The sequence below is a fragment of the Odocoileus virginianus genome, chromosome 16 (assembly GCF_023699985.2).
Source record: "Odocoileus virginianus isolate 20LAN1187 ecotype Illinois chromosome 16, Ovbor_1.2, whole genome shotgun sequence".
NCBI lineage: Eukaryota > Metazoa > Chordata > Mammalia > Artiodactyla > Cervidae > Odocoileus > Odocoileus virginianus.
This window is the reverse complement of record NC_069689.1, coordinates 57065900-57088995: the sequence shown is the minus strand read 5'-3', so window position 1 is coordinate 57088995 and position 23096 is coordinate 57065900. Positions and strand designations below refer to the sequence as shown.

The window sequence follows — 23096 nt, the reverse complement described above, 5'->3', positions numbered from 1 at the left end:
TAATCCTTCCTTCTTTCCTTCTACATAGGCACTAAATTCTGTATTTCTAACATACCCACAGAAATATGTATCTGTTCTAGGTAATCTACAAGGTTTATATCCTGCCTTCTTTCCTTCCTACCATACACATATAGGCAGAAACATTTATCTCTAACATATACATAGAAATCTGTATCTGTAATAGATAATCCACAAGATCTATACCTCTAATAAATGTCCCACAGGGATCTGATGTTCAGTACTGAGAACTTTACTCGACCTTGTTCAATAACCTCTATAGCAAAAGAATACAAAAAAGTATAAGTATGCTGTATGTGTATGTCATAACTGAATCAATCTGTTGTACACTATTGACAAGCCCCAAAGGCAAACCAACTATACTTCAAAATAGCATCGCCATGAGAGTAAAGAAAATAACGGGAATGAAAAGTAAAGCCTAGTTTACTCCCACTGACCTCCATAATTTGGGATAGTATTCGATCCCTGGAACCTGGGTGGTGCTGAGTCCCATGGCTGGACTGGGACCAGCAGAGTGCCCTTCATGAGGCATCTCTTAAACTTGTTTTGCCTGATTTTCCCTGGCTGTGACCAGAATCCGGAGTGCATCCAAAGGATGGTGGTCTGACCCTCAAGCCTAGGGGACCAAGGTGAAGTCACCAAGTATTCAGGGCCCTTTGTGCTGGCGTCCCCAGCTGAAGCCTTCCTCCTGAGAGAGCAGCCTCCTTGGCCCCGCAGCAGGGAGCCGTGCCCCAGGCTGGGATGAGTCTGGCGGGGGGGGCGTTGGAGCTTTTGGGGAAGAAATGGTGAGACTTAGGCCCTTGGGAGTTTGCTCAGGCACAGTCCACTCTAATTCGGAGCCCAGGAAGCCCACTTTCCCCAAGGCTCTGGTTGCACGTGGAATCACAGTTGAGCATGAATAAGTGCTGCCCCCTTGTGGACAGTTTCTGTAACTACATGTTGGCCATGATTGCTTCCCAGCACCTCCAATTCATAAGACCCGTGGCGCTCTCAATGACAGATGCCCTCAGGAAAAGCCCTGCGGCCAGTATTGTAGAAATAAATTCCAAACACAACCGACTGTCATGAAGCCAACTGGAACAGAGAAAATGTGCCTCACATCCTTTAAGGAAAAAAATATAAAAGACCCAAATCGCCCAGGACAAGACACTCAACCTATGATTACCATAGGAATCCCAATCATAAATGACAAGAAGTGATCAATTACCATCTGACAGAATGGCCACTCTGACTGTATGCAAACAGTAAATGGGGGAGAGAGCCAGGAGATGATGGAACACCCCGACATGTTCTGTGGGAATGGACGCTGGCAACAGCCCCTAGAAAAGACAGCCTCCACAGGCAACAATGAAAAATTTCAAAAGCACTAAGTCTAGGATTTCAATACCCACACTTGAGCCTATATTACAAAAAAAACCATCATTCAAATGACACATGCATCCCAACGTTTACTGCAGTGCTACTCCCAACAGCCGAGACAGACCAAAGAAACGTTCAATTGAAAGATTAAATCTTAAAGAAATGTGGTACATATATACCTTAGGCTCTTACTCAAACATGAAAAACTGCCATGAAATTATGAAATTATGCCATTGATCCAAACAAGGTTGGATGTTAGAGGATCATATATTTAGTGTAGTTAGCAACATAGAAAAAACATAGCAAAATATGTCCCTTCTCCACAGAAATAAGACATACAGGGGAAGCAATTTACCACACAACAGGAGACCCTAAGATTCAAACACAAAGCTTTTGGGAAAAAAAAAGGGGGGGAAGGGCCAGGTATGAATTAGGAGGTCAGTACTAATGTGTACACAGAAATCAGTATCTGTAATACATAATCCACAAGAGTTCTCTTTCCTTCCTTCCTTCCACGTATGCACTGAAATCTGTATCTCTACCATACCCACAGAAATATTTACTAGGTAATTCATAAGGATTATCTCCTGTCTTCTTCTTACTTTTCTTTCTTCTTTCCCTCCAAGCACATATACAAAGAAATATGTGTCTCTTACATAGAAATCTGTAGCTGTAATAGATAATCCAAAAGGACTATCTCCATTTTTGTTTTTCAGGAGTCTGCCAGGGTAGTAGACGACGAATTGCTAGAGGCCAGCAGCTGTAGTTGCAGCCGTTTTGTGTTCAACCTCAGGATGTTTCCCTTGGTCAAAAATGCACTAAGTGGTCTGAGAGTTCAAACCATTCAGCAAGCAGTGGCAAGGCAGATCCACCAGAAGCAGGCACCTGATTTCCATGACAAATATGGTAATGCCGTATTAGCTAGTGGAGCCACTTTCTGTGTTGCTGTATGGGTATATACGGCAACACAAACTGGAATAGAGTGGAACCCATTGCCTGTTGGCAGAGTCACCCCAAAGGAATGGAGAGGATAGTAATCATCCCAGCTGGTTTAATATGAATTGTTTCAAAATCAACTCATAATTTATGCCAAGTACTATGTACCCATTAAAATATGGCATGTTTGAAGAAATAAAGTATACTTGAAACCTTAAAAAAAAAGGACTATCTCATTTCTTGCATATATAAAAAATAAATCTGTATCTCTAATAAATATTCCACAAAGATTTGATCACTGAGAAATTTACTCCACCTTGTTCAATAACCTCTATGGCAAAAAAAAAAAGTTAAGTACAAACATGCTACATGTATACATCATAACTAGTCCATTATACACAGCAGACAAGCACAAAACTGCAAATCAGCTAGACTTCAACGTACCATTGGCTTGAGATTAAAGGAAAGAAAAGTAATGCCTAGTTTATTCCCACCAACCTCCCTGACTTGGGATGCTCGCTGACCCCTGGAACCTGAATAGGCTTGAGTCCCAGAGCTGGACTAGGGTGGGGCCAACACAGCCTCGCAGGGTGTCCTGCATTGAGACTCCTCTTAAACCTATACTGTCTGGTTTTATCTGGCTGGGACCAGAATCCCTAGTGCATCCCAACGATGGTGGCCCAACCCTCTGACCTCGAGGACCAGGGTAAAGTCACCAGGTATCCAGGGCCCTGGCGCTGGGACCCCAGCTGAGGGCTCCTTCCTGAGAGCGCAGCCTCTTAGGCGCCTCAGCAGGGAGCGGTGCCCCAGGTAGGCCTGAGTCTGGAGGGGAGGGGTAAAGCTTTGGGAGAAGAAGTAGTGATATTTAAGCCCTTGGGTGTTTGCTCAAGCACATTCCACTCTAATTCACAGCCCAGGAAGCCAACTACTCCTAAAACTCTGGTTGCTTCTACCTGAGTTGTGTATGAAGACTTGCTGCCGCCTTGTGGTCATTTCCTGTAACCGCAACTTGACCACTGGCGCTGACCGGCATCTCCACTCCAATTCACAAGACCTGGAGGGCTGTTACCGACAACTGCCCTCAGGAAAGGTCCTGCAGCAAGTTTTGCAGAAATAAATTCCAGAAACAGCCAACTTTCATGAAGCCAACGACAACAGGTAAATTTTCCTCACACCCTTTAAAGGGGAAAAAAAAAAAAAAAAACCCGCAAATGTCCACAGGACAAGTTGCTCAGCATCCCTAATTATTACAGGAGAAATGCCAATCAAAATGACAAGAAGAAATCATATCCCATCTGATAGAAATGCTATCTGGTCTGCAAACAGTTCATGGGGGAGAGAGCTGGGATATGATGGATTATCCCTACAGGCTTCCGTGGGAATAGACACTGGAAACAGCCCCTTGAAGGGACAGCCTCCACAGGCCAGAACAAAAAATTTCAAGAGAGTTAAACCTAAGATTTTAACACCAACAGCTGGCCTATATTGTGAAAACACATCATTCAAAATGACACACACATGAACCCCAACATTCACTGCAGTGCTACTTCCAATAGTCAAGAGACAGACCCAAGAAGTAGTCCATATACAGATAGAATCTTAAAGAAATGTGGTACATATATACAATGGGCTATTACTCAGACATAAAAAACCACTAAAATTATAAAATTATGCTAATTTTTCCCACAAGGATGGACCTTCAAGGATCATATGCTAAGTGAAGTCAGCAACAGTGAAGAAAATAGCAGATGATATCCTTTCTAGGCAAAATAAAAGAAAGATACAGGGGAAGTAATTTTTACAGCACAAAGAGAGACTCTGAGATTCAAACACAAATGTATATCTGATTTAGATAATCCGCAAAGATTATCTCCTGACTTCCTTCCACGCACAGAGTCTCAGAAATATTTTTCCCAATATACATAGAAATCTGTCTCTGTAATAGATATTCCACAAGGACCTGATGTTCAGCACAGAGAACTTTACTCAACCTTGTTCAATATACTATGTCAAAAGAATAAAAAAAGAAGAAGAAAAAAGAATACAAGTATGCCTTAGGTATGTTTCCTAATTTAATCAGTTGGCTGGACACGGAGAAGCACAAAAGTGCAAGTCGGCTATACGTCAAAAGAGCATCGGCGTGAGAGTAAAGAAACGAAAGGGACAGAAAAGCAATGGCTACTTGACTCCCTCCGACCTCCCTGACTTGGGCTGCTCTCCCATTCCTGGAGCCTGAGCAGGCGTGGGTCTGATGTCTGAACTGGGTTGGGGTCCAGGCACCCAGGTTACGACAATGAAAATGTTAATAGAGACGGGTAACCCTATGATTTTTGCCCCACTAGGGGGAGCCTCGTGGGCTGCCGCCTATGGGGTCGCACTAAGTCGGACACGACTGAAGCGACTTAGCAGCAGCAGGTACAACAGCCAAGACAGGGAAGCAAGCTCATTATGGATGGAAACAGAGGAAGGGGCCCATGTACATAATGCAGTATTTCCAACCATGAATAAGTAAGAGATAATGCCAAGTCCAGCTTCAGGAAGAAAATAGGGAGAATCATCCCAAGTGCAGTAAGGGAGATAAGGACAGACAAGTATCCTATGATATCACTTCCAGGTATAAACTGAAGATGGATACAAATGAGCTTATTGCCTGAGACACAGCCTCGCAGACTTAGAAAAGAAACTACTGGTCAGCAAGATATAAAGATGTGGCACATGGAGGAATGAGCTGCTTCAGACTAATATATGCACACTACTATTGATAAAATAATGACCAGGAAGGACCCACCGTGTAACACAAGGAAACTTACTTCATGCTCTGCAATAACCTATAAAGAAAACATCCCAACAAATCATATATACATCTATGTGGAAGTGAAACAAGTTGTAGTAGAAAGAAACGGAAAAAACAAACCACCCACAAGATTGTACTTCACTGTATACTCCAGTTCAAATGATGGGATGAAAACCAAAAGAACAAAAAATACATTCTGACTCTGTTCTCCTCAGGACATACTGACCCGGGCTGGTGTGACATCCCTGGACCCTGACTGGTTTGGTTCCCAAGGCTGGAGTGTTCTGGGGCTGAGGGAGCTGGGAACATGTAGCTGGCAGTGTGCCTCCAAAAAGGACCTTATAAAAGGACCTGGTTGGGAACCATCTGGAGAGCCCGCAACCTCCAGGTACATTCGGCATAAATTAAAAGACTGGAATTAACATATACACATTAATATACATCAGTTAATAAAAAGTACCTAATAAATAGCACAGAGAAGTTTATTGAACACACTGTAATCACCTATATGCAGAAAAGAACGCTAAATAGATAAATGTCTATGTATAACTAAATCGAGTTCCTATACACCTGAAACATACACAATATCAGAAATCCATTCTATTCCAATAGGAAATAACAAGGAAATTAGAGGGTGCCAGAGAAGAGTGCGCCATGAAGTGCTGCCACCGTGTGGCCATTTTCGGTAACAACACTATGAAGAGGTATGAAGAGTTGTGAAAGCAAAAGTCTCTCAGTCCGTCCTTGCGACCCCACAGACTATACAGTCCATGGAATTCTCCAGGCCAGAATACTGGAGTGGGTTGCCTTCCCCTTCTCCAAGGGATTTTCCCAACCCAGGCATCGAACCCAGGTGTCCCGCACTGCAGGCGAATTCTTTACCAGTTGAGCCACAAGGGAAGCCCAAGAATACCGGAGAGGGTGGCCTATCCCTTCCAGAGCATCTTCCCGACCCAGGAATCGAACCGGGGCCTCCTGCATAGCAGGTGGATTCTTAACCAACTGAGCTATGAGGGAAGCCCATGAAGACTTGTGCTGCTGCTGCTAAGTCGCGTCAGTCGTGTCCGACTCTGTGCGACCCCATAGATGGCAGCCCACCAGGCTCCCGCATCCCTGGGATTCTCCAGGCAAGAACACTGGAGTGGGTTGCCATTTCCTTCTCCAATGCATGAAAGTGAAAAGTGAAAGTGAAGTCGCTCAGTCGTGTCCGACTCCTAGTGACCCCATGGACTGCAGCCTACCAGGCTCCTCCATCCATGGGATTTTCCAGGCAAGAGGACTGGAGTGGGGTGCCATTGCCTTCTCCAGAAGAGTTGTGCTGCTGGGCATTTAATATTCGCAAGGATCCAAGTGGGTAGTAAAAAACAGTTGCCCACAGGAAATGTCCTAGGGGTTATCACTGAAAAAGAATCCAAAACAAGGCAGGCATTAAAAAAGCCTATTTTAAGATGTAAGTTTAAGTCACACCCTTTAAAAAAAATCTTATGAAACAATGTCAACATTGCTAAACATTAAAGAAAAGCAAATATACGCTACACCCAGATATCACATTACACTGGTCAGAATAACTATTGCCAAAATCTGCACAAATAATAACTGCTGGAGAGGGTGTGGAGACAAAGGAAACACTCTTCCACCCATGCTTGAGATGCAGATTGGTAACAGCCATTATGAAGGCTCTGTGAGTGTTGCTTCAACCATGAGGAGAATGAAATTAGAAAACTCCTTAACACTCTACAGAAAATAAACCCCCAATAATATAAATACCTAAATGCAAAGATGGATACTATGAAATTATTGAGGAAAAAATATAAACAGAATATGATTTGACATACATACAGCAAACTCTTTGTGGATCCACCTCTTAAAATAGTGGAAAATAAATCACAAATCAGAAAATGGGACCAAATTAACCATAAAAGCATTTGTGTGCCAAAGGCCATAAAAGCATTTGTGTGCCAAAGGAAACCCCAAACGAGAGAGGAAAACCCTCAAAATAGGAAAAAATATTTGCAAAGAAAGATACCCACCAGGGATTCCTCTCTAAAACACAGAAACAGCTCGAGCAACTCAATATCAAAAATAAGTACAATCCAGGAAAGAAATGAACCAAAGATCAAAATGGATATTTATCCAAGGAAGGCCTACAGATTGCACTTGGGCACGTGAAAATGTGCTCAGCATCACTAATTATTAGAAAAATGCAAATCAAAGTCCTATGAGCTAAGCACTCACATTGGTCAGAATGGCCATCCCAAACCATCTTAAGGAATAAATTCTGGGACTTCATTGGCGGTCCGGTGAATGAGCCTGCCAATGCTGGGGACATGAATTCGATCCCTGGTCTGGGAAGATGCCACGTACATGGGGCAAAATAAGCCCATGTGCCACAACTGTTGAGCCTGTGCCCTAGAGCCCTTGATCCACAACTACTGATCCCTCACGATGCAACTACTGAAGCCTGGAGCTCTAGAGCTCACGTTCTGCAATGAGAAGCCTGCCCAGTGAAACTATAGACAGCAGCCCCCGCTTGCTGCAGACAGAGAAAGCCTGCACTCAGCAACCAAGACCCAGTGCAACCAAAGATAAATAAGTAAAACTATTTTTTAAAAAGGAATAAATGCTAGAAAAGATGTGGAAACAAGAGAACCCCCCTACAGTGTTGATCACAATGTACCTAGGTACATACAGTAGGGAGAACATATGAAGGTTCATTTAAAAAATAACATAGAAGTACTTTAGGACCCAGCAATCCCATGCCTGGGCATACATCTGGAGTAATTCCAAACTCTGAAAGACAGGGGTACCCCTGCAATCTTGGCCCCACAAGGTACAATAGCCAAGTCTGAGAAGCAAGCTAATTGTGGAAAATACAGATGAATGGATACAGTTGGGGTGCATTTACAAAATGTAATATTTCTCAACCATAAAGAAGTAGAAAATAATGCCAAGTCCAGCCATAGAAAAGAAAGTAGAGATGATCATTCCAAATGAAGTAAAGGAGACAGGGAGAGGCAGTATCGTAAGATATCACTTCTAGGTGTAATCTAAAAATGCATACAAATGAACTTCTTTCCCAAAGAAACACAACCTCTCAGACTTTGGGAAGAAATTTCTAGTAAGCAAGAAAGAACGATGTGGGTCAGGGAGAAATGAGCTGCTGCAGATCAACATATGCACACTGCTATTTGTAAAATAAGTCACCATGACCCACTGTGCAACACAAGGAAACTTATGCAACTCTGTAATAACCCACATGGGAAAATACCCCTCCAAACAACATATATGCATCTATGGAAAAGTGGATCAAGTTGCATTAGATTGAAAAAGAAAAAACAAAGGTCCCACAAGAAAATAATTCACCAATATAATGCAAGTCAAATTATAGGATAAAAACATTTAAAGAAAATGTCTACTCCCCTCAGGCCACAATGACATGGGCTGGTGTCACATCCCTGGAGCCTCATTGCCTTGGGTTCCTGGCATGGAGTGTCCTGGGACTGAGGGAGCTGGGAGCATGTAGCAGGCAGTGTGCCTACAAAATGGACCTGGAGTGCCTCTTGCCCCCTGCAGAGACCCCAACCTCCAGATATAGGCCGGATAAATTAAGAGTTTGGAATTAACATGTACACGTGGATACATATAAAAAAGATGATCCACGGTAACTACTAAAATGCAGAGGGAGGTTAACTGAATACACTCTAATCACCTAAATGCGAAAAAGAACCCAAAAGAGAGTAGATAAACATCTATATAGAACTGAATCGGGATCCTGTACACCGGAAACACACAAGATCAGAAACCCACTCTATTCCAATGTAAAGTAACAAGGAAATTACAGGAAAAAAAATAGAACGAAGTGTGTGGTATGAAGTGCTGCCACCTTGTGGCCATTATCTGTAACAACACCATGAAGAACTGTGCTGCGGGATATTTAATATTCACAAGGATCCAGGGGCTGGAAGCAAAAAACACATGCCCTCGAAGATGTCTTAGAAGTCGTCATAGAAAAAGAATTCAAAACGAGGCAGGCATTTATGAAGCCAATTTCTAGAGGTAAGTTTAGTTCACACCCTTTAAAAAATCACAAGGAAAGATGTCAACATCAGTAAATATTAGAGAAATGCAAATCTAAACTACAGCTAGGTATCACATCACACTCTACAAACAATAAGTGCTGGAGAGGGTGTGGAGACCTGAGAACCCTCCTGCACTGTCCTTCCCAATGTCATAGGTACATACAATAGGAGGAACAGGAGGAGGTTCACTTGAAAAATAACAAAGAAGTAACTTAGGACCCAGCAAACCCGGGGGAAAAGTTCAGGAGAAATCTAAAATTTAAAAGACAAGGGTAAAAAAAAAAAAAAAAAGACAAGGGTAGCCCTAGATCTTGGTCCCACTAGCCAAGACAAAGAAGTAAGCTAATTGTAGTAGGGCAGATGAAAGGATACAGAAGATGGGGAATTCTGCAACTATCTTCCAACACAAAATAATAAGAAATTAAGGGGAAAAAAAGAAGAATGAGGCATAAAGAAGTGCTGCTCCTTTGTGGCCTTTTTCTGTAACAAACCATGGGAAGCAGTGGTGCTGGTTATTTAATATTTACAAGGATCAAGGGGGCTGTAAGTAAAGAAACACATGTCCTCAAGGAATGTCCTAGGAGTTATCATCGAAAAAGAATTCAAAACAAGGCAGGCATTTAAGTGGTCAATTTCAGGTGGTGGTTTAACTCACGCCGTTTTTATTTTTTTATTTTATTTTATTTTTTAAACTCACACCGTTTTTAAAAAAATCACACGAAAAGATGTCAGATCACTAAATATTAGAAAAATGCAAATCAAAATTATAATGAGGTATTTCTTCACATGGTTCACAAGCATCATTGTCCAAAAGTCGACGAACAATAAATGCTAGAGAAAGTGTGGGGGAAAGGGAACCGTCCTACACTTTTCATGAAAAGGTAAATTAGTAAAAGTGACTGGAGAATGGTGTGCAGGTTTTATAAGAAGTGATAATGAGAATGCAACTACAATACTCCCTGATGCATACACAAAAGTACACTCCAAATTAAAGACCTAAAGAAAAGGGCGGACACAGCGAAACTCTCGAGGAAAAGAGCAGAACACATTTTGACAAAAAAATGCAGCAAGTCCTTTTTTGACCCACCTCTTAGAATCATGAAAAGTAAAACCAAAATAAATAAATGGAACCTAATTCTCCTTAAAAGTTTTGGCACAACAGAGGACACCAGAAATACAACAGACAAACCTCATAATGGAAATAATATTTGCAAACAAAGACACTCACAAGGAATTTACCTACAAGATGTACAACCAGTTTATGCACCTCAACATCAATGAAAAAACCCAATGAAATAGGGGCACAAGATTTAACTGGACATTTTCCCAAAGAAGACATAGAGGTGGCCATGAAGCACATGAAAAGATGCTGAGCATCTGTCAGGAGCCATTATGGGAGGTCCCGTGACGAGGTCATGAAGAAAATACCGGGCAGGCAAGGCCATCCGGGACCCCATCCATGACGAGGTCACGAGGAAAGAACCTGACAGGCAAGGCCGTCTAGGATAAGGGACCCTCCAGGTTGGCCTCAGCCTCTACCCCACCCTGTATCCTCCCCCCTTTTTCTGCTGCTGTTCTTGTTCGCCCTGCTGCGGATTCTTGTGTTGCCTGCCGAGAGCGCTCCTGCTCCTCTTTCACTGAATGAGGACCAACTTAAAACCCTAATTAATAAATCTCCTGGACGCTGGTACCCTACGAAGGGGCCAGAGATGAAGGAAATGCTTCCATTCAAACATTTTGCTGGCATTCTGGCTTGTTTGATAAATGTGTGATCTCATTGCACAAAATGCTCATGATTATTCTAAACATCCTAAGCACAGTACGCTAACAAAAGAAACTATTAAGCATAGGTCCCTCCGCAGGGCGAGAAAAGCTCCACAAATATTATAGCCACAAATGTGCCTAATAAAAAATAGTTTAGACAGAGATTAGCTGGTGACTTCTTGCAGGTAATTAACTTTTAGACTAAGAGCCTGCTTTGTGCCATATCTGCTGTTTTTGCAATCCTTTGCATTTCTGTTCTATAAAAAATGTAATCCTATCTAGTTCCCTTGGAGATGACACCTAATAGAAAGAAAATAGATTAACCACAAAAAAGACAGGGTTGGCTACTGAAGTTGCTTAAAGTTGCACCAGGTACAAGCCATAAATTGTCAACAGGCCTGATAGCCAAAAGATATTATACATAGAGATTAACCTTAAAAAAGGCCCTAATAGGCACAGAGCCCTTTGGGGAGTGAGGAAGCCCTATTAGAGAATACAAAAAAATATTGTTTTAAAAGTGGTTATTACATCAACGTTTGATTGATGTTAATGTGCTGAGGTTGTGCAGTGAAAACTATTGTTAATATAGTTGGAGATCTAGTAAAATAAGAGTTAGCCCTAGTGTAAAAACAATAAGATAATTGTTAATTTTATCCAGGAGTGCTAAACAGGGGCTGCCTCTCCAGAGCCGCAGAGTCTTTGTGTGTCAAATTTTTAGATAAATTTAGCTGAGAATTTCTGCAAAAAGACTGTCTTTTATGTCAACAGGATTGTATTTCTATTATGTTACAACCTGCTGTACCATGAGACTGCCACTTTTCTGTTTTCTGCTGAGCTCAAGGCCAGAAGATAATGTACAAAACATCTATGGGAAAAGACTCTCATAAACAAAATATACAGAGCACACCTGGTTTCGTGAAGGACAAGCTGATGTAATGTTAAACTAAGCCTGTGTGCTTATCTGCCCCTTAGAAATGTACCAACTCAGGGTATAAAGGCTACGGTGAAAATAAAGCAACTGCCAGACTCTGCTGCATATTCCTGGTCTGGTCTCTTTCTCTCTCTCTCTCTCCCTAGCAGACTTGGCCTTATCAAGGCCGGTCCTACGTGTCTCTCTCTCACCGATGCCATTCATCCTGAGGGTTCCCCTGGATCCTGCTGGGGCTAGACCCCGGTAAGCACCCATAAGTATTAGAGAACTGTGAGTCAGAGGTACAATGTGGTATCGCCTCACTATGGTCAGAATGGTCAGCATCAAAAAATCGACAACAATAAATGCTGGAGAGGGTATGGAAGAAAAAGAACCCTTCTCCCTGTTGGTGGGAACGAAAGTCAGTAAATGCATGAAGGAGAAAAGAAGAAAGGTTCATTAAAAACTAAGAAGTACCGCGGGACCTGGCAATCCCATTCTCTGGTATAAACTCGGAGAAAACCATTATTTTAAAGACAGCTGCTTGCTGCCAAGACATAGAAGCAACCTACAAGGATGAGGACGGATGAATGGATAAACAAGAGGGGGTACGCACACAGTACCATGTTACTCATCACACTACGGGGGACATCATGCCATGTCCAGCAACAAGGAAGGAAGTAGAGACGATCATACTAAGTGACATGCTGCTGCTGCTAAGTCACTTCAGTCGTGCCCAACTCTGTGCGACCCCATAGACGGCAGCCCACCAGGCTCCTCCATCCCTGGGATTCTCCAGGCATGAGGCAAAGACAAATATCATATGATATCACTTAGTGCTGAATTCTAACAATGGATACAAATGAACTTCTTTAACAAACAGAAACGCCTCACAATATAGCAAAGCACCTTATAGTTACCAAAAGGGAAAGGTGGTGGGCAGAGAGAAGTGAGCTGATGGAGACCAACATTCACACATTCACACACTACTCTATAAGTAAGCAACGAGGACCCCTACTCAACACTGCATAATAAACAATATGGGAAGAGAGCCCGAGAAAGGACATGTACCCGTCTATGCATAAGTGAACCATGTTGCTGTCCACGTAAGACAAAAACAGACAGACAGACCCTACAACACTGTAAGTCACCTACGTACCAATACAAAATACGAATTACAAAGAGTGAATGTCAGCTCTATTCCCCTCAGGCCTTGGTGACCTGGGCTGCAGTCACATCCCTGAAGCCTGGGCAGACTTGGTTCCCAAGGATGGACTGTCATGGGGCTGACGGAGCTGGGGAGGGTGTGCCAGCCAGTGAGCCCTGCCGCGTGGACCTGGTGAGCCTGCCCCCCCTCTGCATCAGCCCACAAGCTCCAGATGCAGTGAAACTATACCTATTGAACCCAAAGGATGTGGAGCCTCTGGGATGGAAGAGTTTTGAAAAGACATGGGCTCCATGTCTCCTGGTGTTGGGGTGCCCACCTCCAGCCTCCTTCCTTAGGGTCACCCCACCTATGGACAAAAGCACCCTCTCTAGAGTGGCATTACAGCAACTGGGATGTGTCCAGGGGACAGGGGTGAGGAAGGAAGAAGGAATGGAACAGAAGCCTTGGGTGTTTCTTTTGGCACTTTCCTCCCTGACTGATAATCCAGGAACAGGAATTTCCCCAAGGCTCTGGTTCCCCCAGTAAACGGAGTTGGGCATAAAGGCATGCTACCACCTTGTGGCCATTTCTCATACCAACTTTGAAACCATTGCTCATGGGCACTTAATATTCAAAGTGTCTGCAGGACTGTAAGTGTAAGACACCCCTGAAGGAGTCTTTTGGGCCTGGGAAAGAAAAGGCCCTTGCTGAATCATCTAACTTTGGAGAAAACAAAACAGAACTTTAGGTCCTGTGCTGATGCTCCAGGCCAGTTACATCTGTCTGGGACTTATCACCCCCTCTCCAGAAACCTTCCACCCCCTATACCTGCCCAGAAGACTTATTACCCCTTGCCCAACTTCAAATGCCATCTCAACTAAAAAATACCCAAAACATCCCACCTGATTAACGTTTCCCTTATCACTTCCACAAACCTCCCTATAAATATGGAGCCTCCCTGATCCCTCTTGGCGCTCAGCCTGGTCGTTAGGCCGACTATCGCCCCTCCTTGCCTGAATAAAGGCAACCTACTTCTGTTGAGGTCGTCTTTCCTTTTCTGCCTCAGCCCGAACTATACCTTACAACCCCCCCTCAAGAAATGTCCTAGGCAAGGTCATAGGAAAATATCCAAAATACGGCAGGCATTCAAGAAGCCAGTTTCATCAAGTAAGTTGAACTGACACTGTTTAAAAAAGAAACACATGAATAGATGTCAACATCACCAAATGTGAGAGAAATGCAAATCAAAACTTCAATGAGGTATCACCTCGCACAGGTCAGAATGGCCACAGGCAGAAACTCTACAAACAAAAACTGCTGGCGAGGGTGTAGAGCAAAGGGATCCCTCCTACACTGATGAAGGGAATTGAAATTGGAAGCAGCCGCTGTGGAAGACACTGGGCAGATTCCTCTGCAATGAAAACGAGAATGCAATTAGATGACTCCCTAACACCATACACAAAAATAAACTGCAAATAGATTAAAGGTCTAAATAAAAGGACAGATACTATGAAACTCTTAAGGAAAAAAGCAGAATACACTTTGACATAAAATGGAACAAGTTCTTTTTTCATCTACCGCTTAGAATCAGGACAAATAAACAAAAACAAACAAATGGGGAGAATACATGTAAATCCATGGCTGATTCATGTCAATGTACGGCAAAAACCACTACAATGTTGTAAAGTAATTAACCTCCAACTAATAAAAATAAATGGAAAAAAAAAATAAACAAGTGGGACCTAATAAATGTTAAAAGCATTTGCACAGCAAATGATACCACCAGTGATAGAAAAAGACAATCCTCAGAATGGAAAAAATTCTAGCAAACAAAGATCAATCAGTTCAGTAGCTCAGTCGTGTCCAACTCTTTGCGACCTCATGGACTGCAGTTCGCCAGGCTTCCCTGTCCTTCACCAACTCCTGGAGCTTGCTCAGACTCATGTCCATTGAGTCAGTGATGCAATCCAATCACCTCATCCTCTGTCGTCCCCTTCTCCTCCTGCCTTCAATCTTTGCCAGTATCAGGGTCTTTTCCAAAGAGTCAGTTCTTTGCAACAGGTGGCCAAAGTATTAGAGTTTTAGCTTCAGCATCAGTTCTTCCAATGAATATTCGGACTGGTTTTCTTTAGGATTGACTGGTTGGATCTCCTTGCAGTCCAAAGGACTCTCAAGAGTCTTCTCCAACACCACACTTCAAAAACATAAATTCTTTGGTGCTCAGCTTTCTTTATAGTCCAACTCTTGCAACCATACATGACTACTGGAAAAACCATAGCTTTGACTAGACAGACTTTTGCTAGCAAATTAATGTCTCTATTTTTTAATACTCTGTCTAGGTAGGTCATAGCTTTTCTTCCAAGGAGTAAGCGTCTTTTAATTTCATGGCTGCAGTCACCATCTGCAGTGATTTTGGAGCCCCCTAAAATAAAGTCTGTCACTGTTTCCATTGTTTCCCCATCTATTTGCTATGAAGTGATGGAATTGAATGCCACAATCTTAGTTTTCTGAATGTTGAGTTTTAAGCCAACTTTTTCACTCTCCTCTTTCACTTTCATCAAGAGGCTCTTTAGTTCTTCTTCGCTTTCTGCCATAAGGGTGGTGTCATCTGCATATCTGATATTTCTCCCAGCAATCTTGATTACAGCTTGTGCTTCCTCCAGCCCAGCATTTCACATGATGTACTCTGCATGTAAGTTAAATAAGCAGGGTGATAATATAAAGCCTTGATGTACTCCTTTTCCGATTTGGAACTAGTCTGTAGTTCTATGTCCAGTTCTAACTGTTGCTTCTTGACCTGCATACAGATTTCTCAGGAGGCAGGTCAGTTGGTCTGGGATTCCCATCGCTTGAAGAATTTTCCACAGTTTTTTGTGATCCACACAGTCAAAGGTTTTGGCATAGTCAATGAAGCAGAAGTAAATGTTTTTCTGGAACTAGTCTCAGGAAACTGGAATGTAGTCAATAAAGCAAAAGGTAGATGTTTTTCTGCAAACGAAGATACCCACAGGGAATTTATCTCCTACACATACAAAGAATTTGTGCATCACAGTATCAAAAAAACAAACAATCCAATAAAAAATTGCCAAAGATCTAAATGCACATTTCTCCAAAGAAGGCATAGAAATGGCCATAAAGCACAAGAAAAATGCTCAGCCTCACTAGTTCTTAGAGAAAGGCAAATCAATTTTCCAATGAGGTATCACCTCACATAAATCAGAATAGCCATCTCAAAAAATCTACAATAAAATTTGCAGAAGGTGTGGAAAGAAGAAAACCCTGCCAAAGTGTCAGGGAAATGTAAATGGGTACATCCACTAGGGAGAACCTTATGGAGGTTCTTTAAAAAACAAAACATAGAAGTATGAAGTGACCCAGCAATCTCATGCCTAGATGCAGATCTGGAGAAAATCAAAATTTTGAAAAATAACTGCAACCAAACGATCATGGCAGCACTAGGTACATTAACCAAGATAAGAAAGCAACTTAATGTGGAAGGACAGATGGATGGATACAGAAGATGGGGTGCATATATACAATGTAATATTACTCAGAAATTAACAGGATGAAATAATGCCATTTTAGGGAAGAAAACTCAAGGTGATCATACTAAGTGAAGTAAGTGAAACAGGAAAGACAGTTATCATAGGATATCATTTTGGTGGAATCAAAATGGATAAAAATGAACTTTTTACAAGACAAACAGCCTCATATACTTAGAAAAGAATCTCATGGGTACCAAAAAAGAAAGTTGAGAGGAGGCAGGGAGCAATTAGCTGGATCAGATTAATAGACACACCATGAAACAGATGCTGAAGGTCTCTTAATAGTCAGAAGTCCAACAAGGCTGTAGATGACACCTGACTCAAGAAATGTCATGCAGTAAATCATTGGGGAGGAATTCCAAACAGAGCCACCTTTCAAAAAGCCAGTTTCAAGAAGTAAACTGTACTCACAAGGTGTAAAATAATGCAAGCACATGGAACGATACTCCACATCAATAATTATCAAATCAATGCCAATCAAAACTGCAATGAGGTATCACCACACACTGGTCACGTGGCCATCATTGAAAAGATCTACAAAGAATAAATACTGCAGAGGATGTACAGAAAAGGGAATCCTCCTACAGTCTCGGTGGGAGAGTAAATGGTGAAACCACTGTAGAAAACAGCACGGAGGTTCCTTAAAACACTAAACAGAGAGCTATCATATGACCCTGCAATCCCACTCCCAGGCTTAGATCTGCAGAAATTCATCATTCGAAATGACACGTGCCCCTTGATTTTCAGAGTAGCACTATTTACAGTAGCCGAGACATAGAACCCACCAAAATGTCCACTGAAGAAAAATGAAGACTACGTGATACAACCATACAGTTGAATACTACTCGGCCATAAAAGAGAAGAAATGATGACATTTGCAGCGTGGATGGTCTGAAGAATTTTCATGCTAAGTGAGGTAAGTCAGAGCCAAGGAGACAAACAGCATATCATATACAAGTGGAATCTGTAAGTTCATACAGATGAGCTAATGGACAAAACAGAAACAGACTCACAGACTGAGAAAACCAAATTATGATCAAAAGAGAGCTAGAAGTGAGGGGTAAATCAAGAGTTTCAGATTAACATATACACACTAATATTTATCAAGTTGATAATCAAATAGGACTTACTGAATACAATCAGGAACTCTACTGAAAAAAAAACTGTAATAACCTATATGAGAAAAAAATGGAAAAAGAGTAGATATACCTCTAGTGTCCTGCTGATCCTGCTCACAGTGCCAACAGTCTCACTGTATCTCTGTTCGTTGAACACCGTTCATTGAGCCCATGGTAGGCAAGGCACGAGAGGGGGGCTGCAAGAAGACACGAGGGGCTGTAGAAACTGCAGACACATTTATTCTCTCCTGGTGGACGCAACAGCCATAGCATAACCTAGTATAACCGCAAGGGCTTTCCAGATGGAGTTACACATGCTCACAGAACAAAAGTATCTCATGGCCAGGCGAGTACCTCGTGAGGCATATGGCCAGTGTTATAAGTGATCTCAGCTGTTACATAATCACTATTTACAAAACGTGGAGCCCAGAGCAAGAGGCTGTGGGGTGAGAGCGCCTGAGCACACCATCTTGGCTAGTTTGCTCTCTCCCTTTCCCTAGAAAGAAAGTAAGTCGCTCAGTAGTGTCCGACTCTTTGTGACCCCATGGACTGTAACCCACCAGGCTCCTCTGTTCATGGAATTTTCCAGGCAAGAATACTGGAGTGGGTTGCCGCTTCCTTCATACACATATGTAAAATCGAATCAAGTTCCTGTACATATAAAAACAAAACAATGGAAATCAACTCTACTCCAATATAAAATAAAAATTAAATCACAAATTAAACTACCTGAGCTAGGTGAAGGGAAAACCAGACAGAGGTATCTCTATGAATTAGATAAGGGATATGCTATGATATTAATATGACACCTCCAAAGGTTTTCACTCAGAACAAAGGGTAGCAACCCACTCAAAGGTGCCTGAGCTCATGTGAACGCGACAAGGTGAAAGAAGAACAAGGACCACAGGATAATCAGGGCAACCCTCAATTCAGATGTTGGGAATCCCAGAGGGACACACTGCAGGTAAAGGGCAGATATGTGACCCACGTGGATGGGGTGAGACCCGCACAATCCCCAGACCCTGCACCTGGGGACATACTTCCACACTCTCCAAGGTGACACCATCTCCCCAGGACCTGGGGGTCCCACGACCCTTGGTTAGGACCCCAGTCTTTGCTGGTTGGGCTCCTGAGGTGGAAATGAGTGGGTTCCTGTATCCCCTGGCATGGTACAAAGAGGTGTAGGGTTGGTCTCCTCTCCCCACACTTGTGCTGAGAAGTCCTCGTCTCCTCCCTTTGGGTCTGTGTGATATTAACAGTTTTTACAGCTGTCATAATAATGTTGAACACACTACCTTGGTTCTGGCAGGCTCGGTCCTTTCTTGTTCCACTGAGGTGTTGAGAAAACACTCCAGACGCAAGGCTGGGAGACGAGGGGCAGGTCTGGTCTCTGCTGAGGAGGGATGGTCGACTGGAAGGAGATCACGGCAACAACCTCACCTGCTGCCCATTGGCTTTTTGCCTGATCCGTGTGCCCTGCAATCAATTCACCAGGTGAACCTGCCTCCCTTCCCACCATGCTCATGCTGGAAAATGGAATAATTAGCAGGTAGACACCTGAGGAACCTCCAGGAGCCCCAGGGAGGGTGAACCTCACAGGGGTAAAGAGGCAAACAGGCCCAGGCCTGTATAAAGCGAATACCGTGAAATATGAATTCCTAAACACAAGTGAAGCTCTCATTATTCGTCCCTTTTTCTTATCTTTGTTTGTGGTCTCCCTGCACACATGATCCTGACCCATGTAGACGGGGTGAGACTCACACAGTCCCCAGACCCCCCAACTGGGGTCACACATCCTCTCGGTCAGGACACCATGGTTGTGGTCAACCGGCCCCTAATGTGTGAACAAGCCAGGACCCTGGGACCTCTGGGGACCCTAGAATGAAATGTAGAATCGATCTCCTCTCCCCACAATAGTCCCTGAGAAGTCAGGCCCCTCCTGTTTTCACTTTGGTTGTGTGATTTTTGCTGGTTTGAAAGCTCATGCTAGAGGTGAGCACAATACCTTGGTTCTGGCAGGCTCTGCCTTTCTTGTCCTGCTGAGGTGCTGAGAAAACAGGAGAGCTGGGCTGAGAGACGCGGGGCAGCTCTGTTCTCTTCAGAGGAGAGAATCGACTGGAAGGAGACCAGAGCAGCAACCTCACCTGCTGCCCATTGACTTTTTGCCGGATCCCTGTGCCCTGGAATCAATTCACCAGGTGAACCTGCCTCCCTACTCAACCCGAATGTGCTGGAAAATTGGATAATTACCAGGTAGCCCACCTGAGGAGTCTCCAGGAGCCTCAGGAAGGTGAACCTGGCAGGGGACAGACTAGGAGCCCTACCGCAGCGCTGACCCCCGGGAGGGCCATGGAACCCCACTCAGAGGAGAGCACGGTTACCCAGAGAAGCCCACCTCAGCCCCAGACCCCAGACATCTGAGCACGGGCATTCAGACGCAGGCACGGACAGAGGCCAGGCCAGGTCTCTACCCCGGTCTCCATGTCCTAGTGCACAGAGTACAAGGTCAGGTCTAAATGTTCTCATTGCAGAAAACACACGGTCTCGTCTAAACAGCATCAATGTGGACAGGACTTAGGTCTAAGTCTACCACGTAGACAGAACTTGGTCAGGTTCAGACAAGTTTAGAGCCAGTCTCCCAGGAGGCACAGGTCACTCACATGCAGGGTCTCTCATCGTTGGACAGGGGGCTCACCCTCGTGTGGGAACTAGGATGTACATTTCTTGAAGAAGAAATCATCACTGGGCTCCACACTTCACCCACATCAGGAAACTGAAAGGATCTGTTTCATTAAACTTTCAACAGACAAAACAATAACATTACCAGTTTCTGTGGCCACGTGATGATCAGGATCCAGGGGAGATCCAGGAATTTCTGAGTGCAGCCCAGTGTCCTGTGAAGACAGACAGGAAGTGGCCTGATTCCAGCATCCCAGGCTTCCAGCAGGAGGTGACCACACTGGAAGCCTTCTGGAAAAGGATATTTTTTATCAGAATAAAAATATATTGTTGAAATTGCAAGCATACTAGTCATTATTTGCAAACTTAAAATATTTTTAAAACTTGGCACTTTGATCTTTGAGATTTCCATTGTTTCCTTTGATTTTCTAGGTAGGAGCAAGGATCACTTCAAACTACTTTCTTCTAATTCTGTTATTTGTTATTACATGAATAAAAGGTCACACTTAAAAAGAAATAAAAGAAAATTCCTGCCAACAGTGACTCAACGAGCACACAAGCTGCAGGTACTTTTTCTTCTCACAGTTTTTCTCCATGAAGAAAACAGAAAACATAGACCCCCTGATTTTTTGCTTCTCTAGTCAAACTGAGCTAGATTGAAATTGATATTCGTATCAACAAGTAACAGTTTTTGAGGTTTGAAATGTCACACCAGGGAAACAGGACCTGGAGAAAAGGGAATGCTCCTAGGCTGCTGGAGGGAAAGCACATCTGAAAAATAAAGCTAACATTCAATTTGGATTTAATTATGACAATATGTCCTTACATGGAGTATGAACCAAGAGTCTAAATATAGCAAGACAACATGTAAAAGCAAATTTGATATCTCAGTTGTAAGAGTAAAGGTTTCCAGTCAGATCCACAGCTGGTGTGCACAAATTCTTTTAGACTACAGCATGTATCTTTTTGAATTATAGCCTTGTCTGGATGTATGGCTTGAAGTGTGATTGCTGGATAACATGGTAACTCTTAGTTTTTTTGAGGAATTGCCATACTCTTCACTACAGTGATTGCACCAATTTGCATTCCCAGCAACAGTGTGGGAGGGCTCCCTTTTCCCCACACCCTCTGCGGCACTTGTTATTTGGAGAGTTTTAAACGATGGCCATTATGACCAGTTTGAGGCGGTACCTCATTGAAGTTTTGATTTGTATTTCTTAAATAATTAACAATGAGGAGCATTCAGGATGAATCTTTAATTTTCAGATGTGTAAAATAAATTAGGTTTGACATCTCAATTTTTTCACAGATAACGATTTATTACATATTTATTTTCTTCCTAGTCTAACTATAGGGACATGCATTATCATGTTACTCAAGGTAATGAGCTCGGTTATGCATCTTTAAGCAGTTATAAAGATGTGCATTTGTGTAATGATGTTTTAAATTGATTTAAACTTCAAATATTTGTATCAATGATATGTGGACTCTTTTTTTTCTGTCGAAAACTGGTGCATTTTAATGAAGAATAGTTGTTACATGTTGTATTAGTTCCAGGTGTATACCAACGGGATTCAGTTAGATAAATTACATGTGTATTGTATATAATATATATTATATTTATTATATATAAACATATATAACACATATATATAAAACGCACCTACATACATGCTCTCAGATTATTAGGCTATTACAAATATTGAATATAGTTCCCTCTGCTATACAGGAGGGCCTTGTTTGTGTGTGTTGTGTCTTCACTTAATGAGCTAATCTCTACATCCATCCATGTTGCTGAAATGGCATTATTTCATTTTTACAACGGAGTAACATTCCATTATATATTCTGTGATATGTGGACTTTTGATTCAGGCCTTACGGATGTTACAGACAGACCTGTTACCATCAACATCCTCTCATGGTGAGGGCTAAACCACGATTCCCCAGAAGAAACTTACGTGACGGTCTGGGCCTCCCCGAAGAATTCATCTGACATGGGGCGCTCCCTGGTCACTTTAACAGAACATCACACTGCCCCTTCCACCTGCACAGATGGACTGCTCCAAATGGGCCACTTTCCAGCTCCTTCAACACAGTAATCTCTTCATTGCAGTTCCCAAATTCCTAATAATGCAAGACAGGTGCACTTTAAGGGGAGAATAGAAGGCTTTGGGGGGGCTAACAGCTTCACAAATGACTTATTCTCCATGAGAATTTAACATCGACAAGATGAAGTGCAGCACAACTCTTTTTTAAGTTGCTCATTCAAAAAGAAAACCCTTGTTTTGAAGGGCAGAGGGAGATTTTGATAAAGCTTTTTAATGAAAACTAAAAGAAAAAAAGAAAACCCTCTGTAATGTGGTCTTAGGACCCGTGGGACCACATGATATTGCTACCAGAACAATGTTGTTCCTGAAATAGCCACAGTCAGTTACAAGAAGGGGCTTCCCTTGTGGCTCAGCTGGTAAAGAATCCGCCTGCAATGCAGGAGACGTGGGTTCGATCCCTGGGTTGGGAAGATCCTCTGGAGAAAGGAAAGGCTACCTACTCCAGTATTCTGGCCTGGAGAATTCCGTGAACTGTATATAATCCATGGGGTTGCAAAGAGTTGGACACAATTGAGCAAATTTCAGTGACAAGAGACGTCAAATTAAAGAAACTTTTGCCAACCAGAGTCATCTTGGAAAATCTTGGTGACAAAATGGGCTTAGTGCCCTTAGCTGGGTAAGGTTTAGTGTGAGGTGGAT

General features: G+C 42.8%; 1 pseudogene; it reads left to right on the top strand.

Moving 5' to 3' along the window:
- The first annotated feature begins 2089 nt into the window (after nucleotides 1–2089).
- On the top strand, nucleotides 2090–2465 carry LOC110150650 (cytochrome c oxidase subunit 7B, mitochondrial pseudogene; annotated as a pseudogene).
- The last annotated feature ends 20631 nt before the right edge of the window (nucleotides 2466–23096 follow it).